Source organism: Bombyx mandarina, chromosome 15 (genome assembly GCF_030267445.1).
Source record: "Bombyx mandarina strain Sakado chromosome 15, ASM3026744v2".
NCBI classification, from domain to species: domain Eukaryota; kingdom Metazoa; phylum Arthropoda; class Insecta; order Lepidoptera; family Bombycidae; genus Bombyx; species Bombyx mandarina.
Genome location: NC_143221.1, coordinates 5,571,200 through 5,587,059, shown reverse-complemented (window position 1 = coordinate 5,587,059; position 15,860 = coordinate 5,571,200). Strand labels below are relative to the sequence as shown.

General features: G+C 38.6%; 1 long non-coding RNA gene across 2 annotated transcripts; it reads left to right on the top strand.

Annotated features, from left to right (window-relative positions):
* Positions 1-173: 173 nt before the first annotated feature.
* On the top strand, positions 174-8,737 carry LOC114242915 (uncharacterized). Of its 2 annotated transcripts, none has more exons than XR_016324214.1 (4): positions 174-278; positions 2,182-2,425; positions 3,356-3,391; positions 4,375-8,737. It is a non-coding gene; the product is annotated as an uncharacterized LOC114242915 (long non-coding RNA). The 2 variants fall into 2 exon arrangements; XR_003624674.2 differs by lacking the exon at positions 174-278 and adding an exon at positions 1,244-1,893.
* Positions 8,738-15,860: the final 7,123 nt, after the last annotated feature.

Sequence of the window (15,860 nt, the reverse complement as noted above, 5' to 3'; positions counted from 1 at the left end):
TAACAATTCTGTACACGACGTTGAAGCACACAACGTTAGTATCTTTTATATAATTCGCATGTAATTCAAATTCTGCTTGTTGCAAAGAAATTTTGTAAAGAAAACTATTACGTCTCGAAAAGAGACGCGTTAGTTAATGTCGTGGCAAGTTACGGCGACGTGAGTAGTATCACGATCACTCCGCGATGAGTCACGTCAAGTTACGCCGCGCCAGTTCGAACGCAAACGTGCAGATTTGTTGTTCAATGCTTCATACATTATTATCATATCGTAACCGCGTAAGTACCTATCCCTGACCCCTGCTGTATTGATAACATGATACGATGTGCGAAGTCCTTTCAACTATGTAGTTAGTTATTCGATTTGTTTATTCATAAGTCCATTAAAAGTTTGAAGCCCGTTGAATTAGTAAAATATTACGTCCTAAAGATAAGAATGTGCTAACATCAATAAGAACTAATCGAACTTTTAAAGGTGTGGCCTAATAAGTAGCCGGATGCTCTTAAGTTATTCAACTCACATTAGTTAACGTAATATGCATATAAAGATAAAAACCTGTTCTTTCGCTGACACAAAAATAACGAAAAGATTAAATTAGGTTTGATTTTAATATAAAATGGCGTCTTCCATAAATCTTTAACACTAAATTTGTTCATAACGCACGCATCACGTATAATTATTATTATTATTCGTCATGCGTAGACAGTTTATGAGCGTGGCAAAGGCGTGTACTGTGTAGGTTGATTGGGTGTGTGGGTTGCGCGTCAGGTGGGCGCGCAAGGCGCTAGCCGCACTAGACTCGATGGCGCTGCGCAGCCATGCTGGTTTGCCTTGACGTTCACCCAACACCCAGAGGGCCTTTCACGCTTTACTAAAAAAATATTTTCGATAAATAAGGAAATGACATAATTAATTTCTTTATACCCTCTAACTTTCACTTTGTCTATCTTCAGTCAGGGAAAAATGTAGTCATTAATTTACTTCCTAACCTGATTGAGAGGGATGAGCTAATGTCATCGATTTGCGAATAATCATTAATATTATTAATATTGTTTTATTTAAGAACTATCTAAAGCATTAATATCTATGAAATATTAATTAAAAATCAATACATTTCACATGCCACATCTTATAGTCAATGCCGAATTTTAGTCAATAGCCGAAATTTTCTGAATGTTGTTTAACACTAAAAAGATTTATTGGAAAACTATGATAAGGTCTTAGCTCTAGGAAATAGGATAAAGAGTACCAAATGAGTACTGAGCAAACGCGACCTTCATTGCCTGACTCTCAATCAGGCGCGTCAGAACTTCACAGGTGTTCCTAGGTCATTAGTGCCTCAAATTACACGACTACCTTTAATGGTTTAACAATTCTAAATATTTGTGTAAATTATATGATGTGGCACCAAACACCTACGTCGTTGACGTTCAAACAAATTCTTCATATCGATCTTGCACCTACTAAATGAACGTACAGTGCATACTTTTTCATTGCCATCGATCCAGAACCAACCAGACCAGATCATATGGTATACTTGACTAAGCTAGCCGAAGCTCGTGGACCCAAAGTTGACAGTTACGCTGTTGCCAATCTTTCTGAATTAAGTTAATATTTATGTAATTATTATTAACAAACTTAACGCGTTCGCTACTAGCTACGGCATACAAAAAATATTGAAACAAAAAAATATATATTGAAAGGTTGCAATACGAAACCTTGATAATATCGTGCGTTCGTTGACAATATGAGCCGTGGTTGTCCGTGGCACACATGTATGTGCCACCTTGTGGTTTAGTCCCTTCGTCAATGGCAGTGCTGCGGAAATACATGACGTTGAAACAATATGAATAATACCCACAAAGGAATTTTGAACACAACGATGACACTTAGGTATTGGTGTTCTTATTTAGCTGGCCTCTTGATTTGTCTAAAAAAGTTTTGTTTTTTATTTCGGAAGAGAATATAATATGTATTTATATATTAGTGAATTTATTTAGATTTCAGGATGATCAAAATCTAATAACATAAAAAACAATACTTAATAAATATTGATAGATACCTATATAAGTTGAAGTTTAACGTTAACTCACGTGTTTGTTTAGTGATCTAATTACATAATTTATTTTTATTCCAGTTTTAAAAAAGTGTAGGTACTAAGCAATAATACATTTCTTTCAGTAATTCAATAAGTACTTGAACTCTGATCGACAGAGGCGATATTGCACATAAATGTTAAGGTGGTTCATTTACAAATCAATATTCTCTACTTGCTTCGATACGTACCGTTTTGCGAAGTGGTGACGTGACAAAATGACCTCAGGCGCCACGTTTACTACCAATAAGCGGGACGTGTTTGTTCATAATAAAACTCCCGGCTGCTAATAATTTGAATAAACAACTGATTTTCGTTACATCCATTCAAGTAAGTGTAGGTTTCATACGATGAATCTACTACTAGCTCATAACATCTAATCTAACTGGTTTGAATTTAGTATCTATATAAATTTAAAGTATTAAAATATAAATTCTGGTGATTTTATCTTATATGATTCGTAGAAAATGTACTCAAGATCAAATCCCATACAAAAGTAAGAAGAGCTCATGCATAATAAATTGTAGTACACCTGTGGTGACGGCATAGCGCACATGTTTATTTCTATAGTATATTTACCGGATCCGACTGCGTATTAACGAAAGCAATTGGAAAGTGTACTGCATGCGCATTGTGCTAATTCTTTAAATGTTCATTAGTCATTCAGGAGAAACCTAGGCACATAGGTAATTTATTCAGTGGATTAAACGACTCTCCATATAAAGTGCGACCTACCTTGCCTTACCAGTTGCGTTGTCTTGCTGGACTTGCTATCTAATAAATTACCTATACATTCACCGCCCTACTATTTTGTAGAAATAATTGGATAAGAAGTGTACAATAATTTATTTTTTCACCATAACACGAACTAATCTGTTACAATGAAAGCTCTACGTGCAGCTAAGAACCAAATACTGTGTACGACCACTTTTATATTTATTGCTGATCCGATTAGAATTTCATCAAAAGTAGTTTCATCACATCACAAGTACGAACAATGTCAATTACGATTTAAATACAGTTTAAAAAAAATATTTTTATCTAATATGTTCGGTAAATATTATAATTGTGAATTATTAAATCAAGTTGAATGATGGGATTTATGTGGTGATGTCTATGGGCTAATCGGGGGTGGACCGTGAGAAGTACATAAAAAGTATAGTCTTACCTAATAAATGCATTCTCATATAATTATGTAGTTTATCTAATGTATTACGACAAGTGACAATAGTAAAGTAATTTCCTTTGTATTTGTGGCAGTCATGACGCATACCTGTCGACGATTCCGCTTTGTACGTAAGTATTTACGATTCGATCTTAGTTCTCCATTCCAGGATGTCAGCTGCGGCTCTACAAACATGCACTTATACTAAATAAGTTATAGGAACGCATAGTAATCGAGTTCATTGTTTCTGTGCATTACTTTATGCGCAAAGTAAGCGTTTGTTGTTACAAATATAATCATAATCTAATATGATTACTATTTTGTCCGGTTTTCGCAACTCGTAGCCACAATTAAAAGTATTTTAATTTTTTTTGTGTCTTTGAAATGTCGGAAATAATATCTTTATATATAACTAGCTGACCTGACCAGACTTTGTAGTGTCTCAATCAATAAATAAAAGACCTAAAATTTTGTATAAAATAAACTTAAAACAAACAAAAGGAATCCGTCCGACGGAAGACACATCAAAGGAAAAACAAAATTGTTATTATTGTTTAATTCCGAGCATTTTCATATTTATCTACCTTTTAAACCTTCTCTGGACTTCCACAAATAATTCAAGACCGAAATTAGCCAAATCGGTCAAGCCGTTCTCGAGTTTTAGCGAGACTAACGAAAAGCAATTCATTTTTATATATATAAATATAATATATATTTATTAATAATATATTTAATATCTTCACATTATTTCCGACGTTTCTATTGCTTTACAGTTTTCGTGGTATTCATTCGCGAAGCAATTGCTCTTGATTTGTTAGGTTTCCTTCGGAAGCGCTCGGGCAGTTGTTAGCAAATCCCACCCTTACTGGCTGAGCCTGTGCTCGCCCACCTGTCCTGGTGAAACTGGAAAGGCCTCCGGGCCAACAGTAATATTTCAATCATAAAAAAAGTTTTCGTGGTCACGGACGACTGACGTGTTAGGTATTATTTCCACATTTGGAAATTGTTCTAACTCAAACCAGTATAATAATAATAATTAATCGTTTAGATATGCATTTCCTACATACTATGAAAATTTCATAGTAAATGTTTTATAAAATTATTTTCTTATTAGAACTCGCGGGGCTCAACCCGACTCCAATATTCTCCGCAACGTGACTGCTGACGCCCATCGTGAGACATGACGTCAGTCTCAATTGTAACGTACTGACCCTTGAAACTAATTATTTCAGACGCATGACTTATTTGTGGCAAAAAATGAATTACGTTAGTGGTATTTATAGATACAAGGTTTATAAATGAAATAAATACCTATAAGAAAATGTATTGTTATAATTTCTCAACTGTTTTCTTTTTTGTAAGTCTATGAATATTTGTATGATGGCACTATGAAGCTTGAATATGTTGCAATGAAATTATTCAGTTGAAAACAGAAAATAGTTCATTCATCTAATGTACCTTTGTCCAACTGCATGTTAAATTACAATTTTATATTGCTTTATAGTTTAAAGAATAAAAAAAAAAAGAGGTTTATAAAATTACATTGTGTAATTTTGGGATGAACTAATTGTAATTTTTGTGTGTGACAAACTTCACACTCATATTGCCATATGTATTGAATGTATTATAAATAAATAAAAATACTTTATACATTATGTATTACTGTATAAAAATCTTTATAATAATACTGTGTTGGTGTGTGGTACCTACATAATAATATCGAGCTATCGTTTTCCGAGAAACGATGGCGCGAGCGCAACGGCGTGTCGAGCGGCTTGTGACGGCGGGACGCGGGACGGGGCTAATGCCCAACAGTGTCGTCATACGCAAGAGTTGTCCAATATGTGTAATATTATAGTGATAATAGTTACCTATGCTGCGAGTCAAGTCTTTAATAATGTAGTGGGGTCAACATGAGTGAAAATATAACATTGTTACTTTTGTTATGGAAACAACTCGACGCAGAATCACGATTCCATAGCTAGTTGAGCTACCCCGCCCCGCGTGACTACTAAATTACTCGACGCACAACACAAGTTAGTTTTCCATCTAGCGTTAAACGTATAGTTTCGTAATAACTTATTTGGAGATTAAATCCTCACAGATAATATCGATATAAATTTTGCTTCCTTCTACATTTTTTTTCCTGATAAATAATACGTGGAATGTTGTACCTAGTTACTTTGGCACAATATACTAAAGAGATTCATTAAGAAAAAAAAAACATTAAATTTTTTTTTGACTTTGGCTGTGCATTTAATTTTTGAATTTTTCTTTTCGTTTTTAAACTATAGATTTCATAATTTACATAATACATCCGTTTCACCATCCACCCCTTAAACCAGTATGTAAATATGTAATGAAAATACATACAGCAAAATTAAATGATTCATTCGTTGTTTCGAAAACTGGGTCATCTACACTTAAATGGCTTTGCATATTGATAATAAAATTTAGGAACACTTGTGTGATCAGATATGTCATTTGATTTGCATAAGCAACATCGATTTACTAATCTTAATAGCTTTATACATCCAAGATCAAAATCTGATAATATGCTCTCAAAAACAGGATTACGTATCAGACACGAATATTTGAATCCTATTGGAATAGTCGTTATCTTGGATAGGTACGCGTCAATATTGCCACAACATTTAATACCATGCTATTTCAGCTTGAAAGGTTTTTGCAAGACTAACCGATAGAAACCTAACTTAATTAGTGCTAAGAATAATTGATACTTGTTCGAGATCAATCTCAGACATTATTCTTAACGAGCTAGACTCACGAGATTTCGGCGCACCCTGTGTTCTCGTCTGTCAAAAAACTGAAATATTACCTCGCTAGTGTGGTCGTATTAAAATCTCATAATTTTTATCATAAAACATCTTGACGTGGGATTAGCCAAGTTAAACAGGTTTTATTGAAGCTACAGCCTGAATTCACGCGGCTTAGCGCAACATTAAGGATGATCTCTATTGCGCCACCGATATTTATATCAGAGCTGTGGAGATTAAAAAAGCGAACTCGGTGATACACATGGGTGGTCCGTGAACACGGGTGGCAAGGCGTGCAATCGACTCATTTTTATCAAGAAGCCAAGAGGCCAATCGTTAAGAAAAAACTCATGAAAACTGATATCAGCATGTTTTTATGATCGCAGCTCATTTCAAAACCTGGTCACACGATTAGTGATATGTACCGTTATGTACGGCACGTACTATCATAAGTTTCTGATATTTTTATCTTGACTGTTGGCACGATAGTATTAACTCCGTGAACAATAACCCTACAGAAACACTTTCTTTGGCAACGAATAAATTTGCGTCACAACTAGCCGTCGTTTCACACTAAAAGTATTTACTAAGTATCAGTGAAAAGTCCATTGACTCATAATTAAACTTAATGTAAAGATTTATTAATTATTATATTTTATACAATTTAATTTAAGTAGGTAAAAGTGTGGTTTGGTATTTACGAGCTTTTTATGCACCAAAAATGTATTAAAAATTATTTATTAATTCAAATCTATTTTCACTCATCGCCATTTTCGCGTAATAGCGTAAAATTTAGCTGTTTCAATTATTATATTCTTGCAGTAATATGAAATGAATTATATGTAAAATCTTGATATTAAGCCATTATCGTTTCTAAACATCCGGAAAATGTATAAAAAGGTTAATGATCAGAAATCCAAATGAAAAAAAATGTTATTAAATATTGATTCTTAAATTTACATAATTGAAGAATACGTGTGAATTTAATAACGTACCGTTAAGTTGCCTAGTTCGTTGTCATCGTACTGTGGAAAGTTCCAGAGCTGTTTAAGCTACTTATTATGTAACCTTAAATACAAGAAACTCTTTCTTGTGAGTATTTAGTTTAATATTTTCCGTTGATTTAAACCAATTTCGTGTAAATTGATATTTTAAAGCAATCAACTCATTTTTAATTAGACATGTTGATATGATAATATCTACTTTTTTAGGATTTACTTGTGTTTGTATAATATCATTTTGCACATCTAAATATGATTTTCATTTTAACAATAACTGCAAATAGAGCGCTTGCAAAGTAGTGCGTGCTGGATCCATTATCACAAAACACGAACGTCTAGGTTAAAGGGCAGAACGATTATGCTATTGAGTGCGCAGTAGTACACACTCCATGTTTACATAAAACAACCGTTTTCGCAGCGCCGGCATCTGTGATCTCGCCGAACATCAAATGAAGTGATATTAATTAAAATAATTAACAAATGAGCGCAGGCATGAATTATCATTAAACTAGAACACATATTTCATTTGTCCCTAATTTTACAATATTAATAAAAATCGGGAAAATGACAATTTTAGATGTATTAAAAAATAGCCGCCGAACATTAGTTCATTGTGCAGGATATGACTGGACATTCGTAGCTGTGAACGATGTGGGCTCGCTGAATATTATAATTAGTCGAGGCCGGTGTGAGTAATGGCGTTGGAAATAACACGCAGGCGGCGTTGGCGCCAAGCGAAGCGGCCATCTCGGCGCACACAATCGCAGCACATATCCCCTTGTGTGCGTTGCCGCCGACCGGTCTGTCTTGTGACTTGTACTATTTATGTTTCAAATGACGTGACACTCGGCTGACTTATTTGGCAACCTAATAATGCGTGTTTCTAGATTTTAGATAGAGACGAGGCTTTCAACGGCGATCATGAAAATTGCCTAGTATTTTTCGAAAACAATTGATGGATTAATTAATATTGTGTTTGAACCGTTTCTCGAAAACGAAGAGATATGGTACGGTTAATGATAGACGACAACGAAAATTTTGCACTATTGCTAATGTTGATTCAAAATCTATTGGCTTTATGGACATACGTTTTAATTATATACGCGACGCATACTTAAATTCGAAATAGCACGACGGACATGTACGTCCATAATTTTACGATAAATCTCTAAAAAAAATTTAGGTACTTGTCACACAATAGCATTATGTGATAATGATAAATTCTGTCCTCACTTCAACCTAGTACCTACCTCAGTCTACAGGGTGCTCCAATAATACGTTACTTTATTTTGCCCGCCATTTTAATAGGTGTCATGGCTCAAGCTGTCACTACTTGACATACTATTGCGCCACTTTGAGAAGGCGGCATGGCCAGTGCCGGATTAACCATGTAGCAAGAGTAGCAATTGCTACGGGCCCCGCGCGAACGTGGGCCCCGCATATTTAAACCCACTTATCTCTGCCCGAGCTTAATTTTTTCAGTGACTTATTAAGAAAAAGTTGTTTGTATAAACGTGTAGAATTTCAATCAGCCTGATAATCAGCTCTACAAAAAGTCTTCAAAAACAAAATTATTTTATAGCCAGATAATCTCATCTCTGGCTTTTTGTACTTGTCAGAGCCTAACAGCGCCTATAGTAATTTACTAAATACCCACAAAATTGTAACCTATAGATGGCAAATAAACGTATAGACTATTGATTTGTTTTTTTACCACTTTATACTTAAGAACCCATAGTAGATCAAGGGCTATTTGAAATAATTTGCTACGGGCCCCGCGCTTGCTTAATCCGGCACTGGGCATGACATGAGAACTCTCTTGTCGTGGCCGATGGAAGCTACATACCCGATCCTGTAGAGCGTATGGTAAATAGTCGACATCACCCAAAACACGTCATTACGGATCCTCCCGATCCAGTAACGGTGCATTTAGGTACCACAAGCACCGGTCACCCTCCTCGTTGAACCCGTCGCTTGCGACGAAGGGCTCGGCGAGTAAATTAACCCACAGAAACAGCGCACTGAGTTTCTCGCAGGATCTTCTCAGTGGGTCGCGTTTCCGATCCGGTGGTAGATTCTGCGAAGCATGAACGACGGGTTCGGTACTTAAAAGCACCGTTAGTGGATCGGGAGGATCCGAAGTAACGTGTTCAGGGCGACGTCGACTGTTTACCATTGAGTTCGCAGGAACGGGTGTGTAGTTTCCGGTGGCCACGACTAGAGGATTTCATGTCGTGCCGCTTTCTCGAAATGGCGCACTGATGCCGACTATAAATACTTGCTGATGGACTCGAGGTCCATGTTTTTTTTTTTTGTTTTTTTTTTGCTTAGATGAGTGGACGAGTTCACAGCCCACCTGGTGTTAAGTGGTTACTGGAGCCCATAGACATCTACAACGTAAATGCGCCACCCACCTTGAGATATAAGTTCTAAGGTCTCAGTATAGTTACTACGGCTGCCCTACCCTTCAAACCGAAACGCATTACTGCTTCACGGCAGAAATAGGCAGGGTGTTGGTACCTACCCACGCGGACTCACAAGAGGTCCTACCACCAGTAAAGTCCATGTTGTCGTGGAGATGTACGTACTTGCGTACCACGGTACTCCGACGGCTATCCTGCAAAAACGGGGTTGAATGACTAGAAGAGGTTTTAAATTAGTGCGGGCTGCGTGAGCAAACTACACTAGCTTAGGTCATGACCGGGCGTATGCAAGTTTTGTAAAGTGTTACTTTATTACGAAGGGACAACTTACTTCGCTTACTTAAATCATCGGATAGAGGCGTAATATGAACGCAGCTCGGTCGCGTACCGACTTGACATGGGGGCGGAATGTCATCCCTCTGTCGAGGGTGACGCCTAGATACTTGACCGTCGAGTCCCACGGTATGGGCTGGGTGAAAAGAGTGATGGGGCGAATGGCGGAGGCGTTAACGTGCCTATTTGTGAGTGGGCTGCTCGAATTGGTTTTGGGAGGGCGACCCCTTTGAAGAGCACCGCTGTGTTTTTCGTGGGGTTGAGGTCGATGCGCCACTTCCGGAACCACTGTCCCATGGTGGTTGCTACGGTCTGGAGTCGCCAGTGCAATAACGACTTCTTCCTACATGAGTAGTACATCGCCGTGTCATCGACGAAGAGCGCTATATGGGTCTCAGGAGACCAGGGTATATCGTTGATATACAAATGAACAGTAACGGGAAGAGCGTGGAGCCTTGCGGGACTCCAGCCGTTAAGTTGCGGGGACGAGAGTGAGTTCCCTCTACTCGATATCGAAACGAGCGGTTCGACAAGTAGTCTCATATAACGAGCATGAGTCTGTCCGGCACTCCCATGTTGTACCTACAGTTGGTGTTCACAAAACCCAAGATTTATTGCTGAAAATCTCTCCATCATAACGTGTGACTGTTTGATGCAATTTTATGGTCTGAACGAGTCATTGAAACTTACTTTTTCGAAAATGAGACCGGAGCAAATATTACGCTGAATGGATTGCGATTAATGATTTTATATTACTGGATTTATAGGATATTAATGTGAATTTGCGTTTGAATGTGTTGAATTTACGTGCAGCGACATCTGTTGATAACAAACTAAATAGAAATAAAAGTATCTCAGGGCGCCCCGAAAGCCGCGACAGCGTGCACGGACGTCAAAAACACACCGAACCAGTCGGGAACGCGAGACCGTGTGGAGCGCTTCCTCATTTGTCGGCGCCGCTCGGAGCCGCTTCGGCAAGCCAATCGCGGCACACTTATTTTTTCGTTTCGTTTCATTTCGTTTCATCGAGTTTGAAATCACAACGATTTTAAAGAAGTTTCACTTCAAAAAGAAATAAGAAGTAAAGACTTTTGCATTTAAAGTTTCCTGGCCGTGTGATTTCTTGGCGAGGCGATCACATTTGACCACCCAAATCTTGTAATTTAACGCCTTTAGATTTTTTTACCCATCTGCTAGTAGCCTCGAAGCGCTATTCTGGTTTCGCCTTCGTTGGAGGGCGAGCTCACTGAGCTCTGTTGAGAGGATTTGCTAACATCGGTCCTAGCAAGATCATTGCTTCGCTGAATCAGGTCTAAGCCCACAATCGATTCAAGACCTTAAAAACGCATTTCATAAAATAGCACGTCAAAAACGGTTCCATTTTGCAAAATAAGCTGTAATTTCATGAAAATAATCTAGTCAGACAAGTTACATGGAACCTGAATTTAAAGATATTCCCACTTACTAGCACCAATTTATATTATTTTTTTATTTTTTTATTGCCCTTGTAGGCAGAAGAGCATACGGCCCACCTGATGGTGAGTGGTTACCGTCGCCCATGGACTTTAGCAATGCCAGGAGCAGAACCAAGCCGCTGCCTACCGCTTAATACTCTCCACATGCCTCGTTTGAAGAAGGACATGTCATAGCGCTCGGGAAACACCGTGGAAGGGAGCTCATTCCATAACCGGATGGTAGGTATGTGGCAAAAAATGACCTCTGGAAACGCACTGTCGATGAACGCAGCCGTTCCAGATAATATGGATGAATTCTGCTCCGATGGCGGGAGGTGCGATGACAAAAAGGAGATGAGGGAATCATCTCAAACAGTTCCTTGAAAATTGTATGAATTATTGAAATTATATGAAAGTAGCCTGATTTCTCAGAAATTACTATTTAATTGTCATTCACCGTAACAATGGCTTTTTTGCGATGGCAAAATCGCCTTTGACCCTGAGACCTTGACAAATGGCTGAATTCGAAGGCTCAGTTGGGAAGGGAAAGTTTGCTAATAGCTGACCGAACGCCTCCAGAAGAGCCACAATAGCTCAAGGGCGGCTCCTTCCCGAGTATATCTATCATCAGATCTGAATTGCGATCCACTGAGAAGATTCGGCGACAAACACAGAGGGGGAATGCCATGAGCTAAGGTTCGCTCGAAACTTTTCTTCAACTTCGGCCAACTTGAGATTGTGTGTCCATTTTCATAAGTTGGAAAATTCAAGATATACCTACATACTTGGCCTTGTTTCAACAATAGTCAGGTACCGGTAGACTAAAACAAGAATATCCTGTGACAGTGTTTGCCAAAAATATCCTTGACTTCGTAGTCGGTTGGTAAAGTTAAAACCCATTAATTTTTGCTTTATGGGCCAAACTCGCGTCCGGCTGAAAGTCGTAAACACTCGCACATCTGAACCATCTGCAAATGCAGCAAACATGCAATATAAAACGCTTTTGATACGCTAGCTTTTATATTTCTAAACATTTATTATATATTATATGTATTTTGTAAGTAAAATATAATATGAAGACGTCAGGTGCGTGCGTCAATGTTTGTCAGTTCGCGCACGGACGACCAAAATATACAAGCTACATCATAAGAATTTTTCAGACTAGTGAATGACATTGCTACAATTAACGAAGTATTCCACTACTTTGCTAGTACAGTAGTCTATTGCCACACCTTAATTATTATTGTCATTTCTGTATGTATTATACTAATTAATAAAGAAGAAAAAAAGGTAATTTCTCCATCGTTGAATTTTTATTCGCAATATATTAATTATACATACAAATTAAAATCAAATGTATTGCAATTTACAATGCATAATGGTTAATGCTTTAGAACGCCACATGTGTTTGTACCTGAGTCGAATGTGCGATCAACGACCACGACGAATCCCTCCACAGTGGTGTAGCCAGACTGCTTGACGCCATTACTTTCTGCCCTGCTGCTACTGAAAATCATCCATAATAATTTATTTGTACCCTCTCGAAAGATGAATCTCAGTTTATATTTAAACCGTTTCTAATAAGAATTGATTTAATACATTAAAATTCATCAAAAATTAAAACAAGAAAATACATTTTTTGTAGGATAAATTTAATTATTATTATGAAAAAAGCGACTACGGTTTGGATATTATGATTAAACTCTTTTAATTTAGAAAGGCAGACGAGCATATGACCCAGCTAATGGTAAGTGGTTACCTTCGCTCATGGACGTTAGCAATACTGCCAAGGGCAGAGCCAAGCCTCTGCCTACCGCTAAGTAATCTCCGCAAACCTCGTTTAAACGAAGACATGTTATAACGCTCAGGAAACACCGAAGAGGGAAGTTCATCTAAAGCCGGATAGAACATTGCACAAAATATCTCGGGAAACGCAGGATGGATGGATGGATGAACGCAGAGGTTCTTGGTAGTTTTTTTTCTCCTACCTATGCTGATAGCCTTAGAGGCTATTTCAGCTTCGCCCTAACATGTAGGTGAGCTCATTGGGCTCAAACCGGAGTGTAAATGATAGTATGGATTAACTCAGCTCTGAAATTGTTTACAAAACCGCAGAACTTTGTTCATGTTTTCACGCTATAGGACAACGTGGTTTCGATGTGAACCAAATAAAACCGAATTAAAAGCATTTAGTCTGGTAAAATATTTACTAGTTGGTGCATACGGTATACCAGGAATTCCGTAAAGGTTGAAGTGTGCTAATAACACATACAGCAATAGAAATATTGGTAGTACTCGATTCACTTGATAGAATAGGCGTATGAAACTCTATCAATATCAGAATGTTTGTTTCAAGGTTTCTTTTACTAAATGAAGTTGCTTAACCTAAAAAGCCTATGTTAATAGTTATCACTTTTATATTCATTGTTATTAGACGAATTTGGAATGTCGCGTGTATAATATTATGTATAATATTAATATAATGATTTCCTTTATTTTTTCCTGCATAAGCTGATGGTCTAGAGAGACCATGTCAGCGTCGCCGGGCTAATAGTTGAGCTCACGAGGCTCAAACCTGACGATGTTGCTAACACGAACCCTAGCAGGAGCTGTGCTTCGCAGAATCTACCACCAGATCGAAAACGCGACCCACTGAAAAGATCCGGCGAGAAACTCAGTGCCCTGTGTCTGTGGGTTAATTTACTCGCCGAGCCCTTCGTCGCAAGCGACGGGTTCGACAAAAACAATGAATGAAATGACGTGTTTTGGGCGACGTTGACTGTTTACCATTTGGTCCGCAGGATCGGCTATGTAGTTTCCGGCGGCCACGATGAAAGGATTCTCATGTCGTGCCGCTTTGTCGAAGTGGCGCGCATTGATGCCGACTGTAGATACTTACTGATAGACTCTAGGTCCAGGTCGTTATACTGGTCGATGTTCCTCACGAACCACGGCTCCGACGGCTATCCTGCAAAAACGGGATTGAATAGTTTGAAGGGGTTTCAAGTTAGTGCGGGCAGCGTGAGCCAACACTACACTTGCACACCCCCGATTACTCTCTTTAGACAACCCATACCCTGGGCCAGGAAGGTCAAGTACCTGGGCGTTACCCTGGATGCATCGATGACATTCCGCCCGCATATAAAATCAGTCCGTGACCGTGCCGCGTTTATTCTCGGTAGACTCTACCCCATGATCTGTAAGCGGAGTGAAATGTCCCTTCGGAACAAGGTGACACTTTACAAAACTTGCATAAGGCCCGTCATGACTTACGCGAGTGTGGTGTTCGCTCACGCGGCCCGCACACACATAGACACCTTCGGAGGCGCTCGGGTAGCTGTTAGCAAATCCCACCCCTCCTGGCTGAGCCTTTGCTCGCCCACCTGTCCTGGTGAAACTGGAAAGGCCTCCGGGCCACCAGTAATACTTCAATCATAAAAAAAAAAAAAAAAACATAGACACCCTCCAATCTCTACAATCCCGCTTTTGCAGGTTAGCCGTCGGAGCTCCGTGGTTCGTGAAGAACGTTGACCTACACGACGACCTGGGCCTCGAATCTATCCAGAAATACATGAAGTCAGCGTCGGAACGGTACTTCGATAAGGCTATGCGTCATGATAATCGCCTTATCGTTGCCGCCGCTGACTACTCCCCGAATCCTGATCACGCAGGAGCCAGTCACCGTCGACGCCCTAGACACGTCCTTACGGATCCATCAGATCCAATAACCTTTGCATTAGACGCCTTCAGCTCTAACACTAGGAGCAGGCTTAGGGACCCCGGTAACCGTACTCGTCGAACTCGACAAAGAGTTCGCCGTGCAACCTAACCCATGAATCAGCTCGCTGAGTTTCTCGCCGGATCTTCTCAGCGGGTCGCGATTCCGATCCGTTCGCGAAGCAGCTACTCTTGAGCTGTTAGGTCTCCTTCGGAGGCGCTCGGGTAGCTGTTAGCAAATCCCACCCCTCCTGGCTGAGCCTTTGCTCGCTCACCTGTCCTGGTGAAACTGGAAAGGCCTCCGGGCCACCAGTAATCCTTCAATCATAAAAAAAAAAACTACACTTGCATAGGTCAAGAAAGATTTCCTCTATATCTAGGTATATTTATTTTATTTGTAAGTTTCAATCCAATGTCTTTTACTTTCCTCTTAAAATCGATTACATTTATTTAAAATTCGCATAATAAATCCCTCTTCAACACGCTAGTGGACAATAAAATAATAATTAAATGTAATATTCATTCTCTCCATGCAAAAAATTGATGATACACTTATGGTAAAAAAATTATCATTTTAAGTCATATTATCATGAAGGAAAATTTAATGTTTGACGTTTCAATGGACTAATCACCGAAATGGCCAATCATAGAATCAACCAATCAAATAATTTGAAACTCTCCGTCTTATCGCCTGATAACAAACGAAATTAACTACTGACTGAAGTTTCTTTCCGTTGATTACAATGACTGAAATGATAATGGAAAGCTTGATCACGAATGATCACGTTTAAAAAATAATTCTTGTACATATTGTAAATACCTATCCGTAATAAGGAGAATATTTGCTGTTTGCGAGAGGAATCATAAATATTTACAGACCTTTTGAAAAGTATTA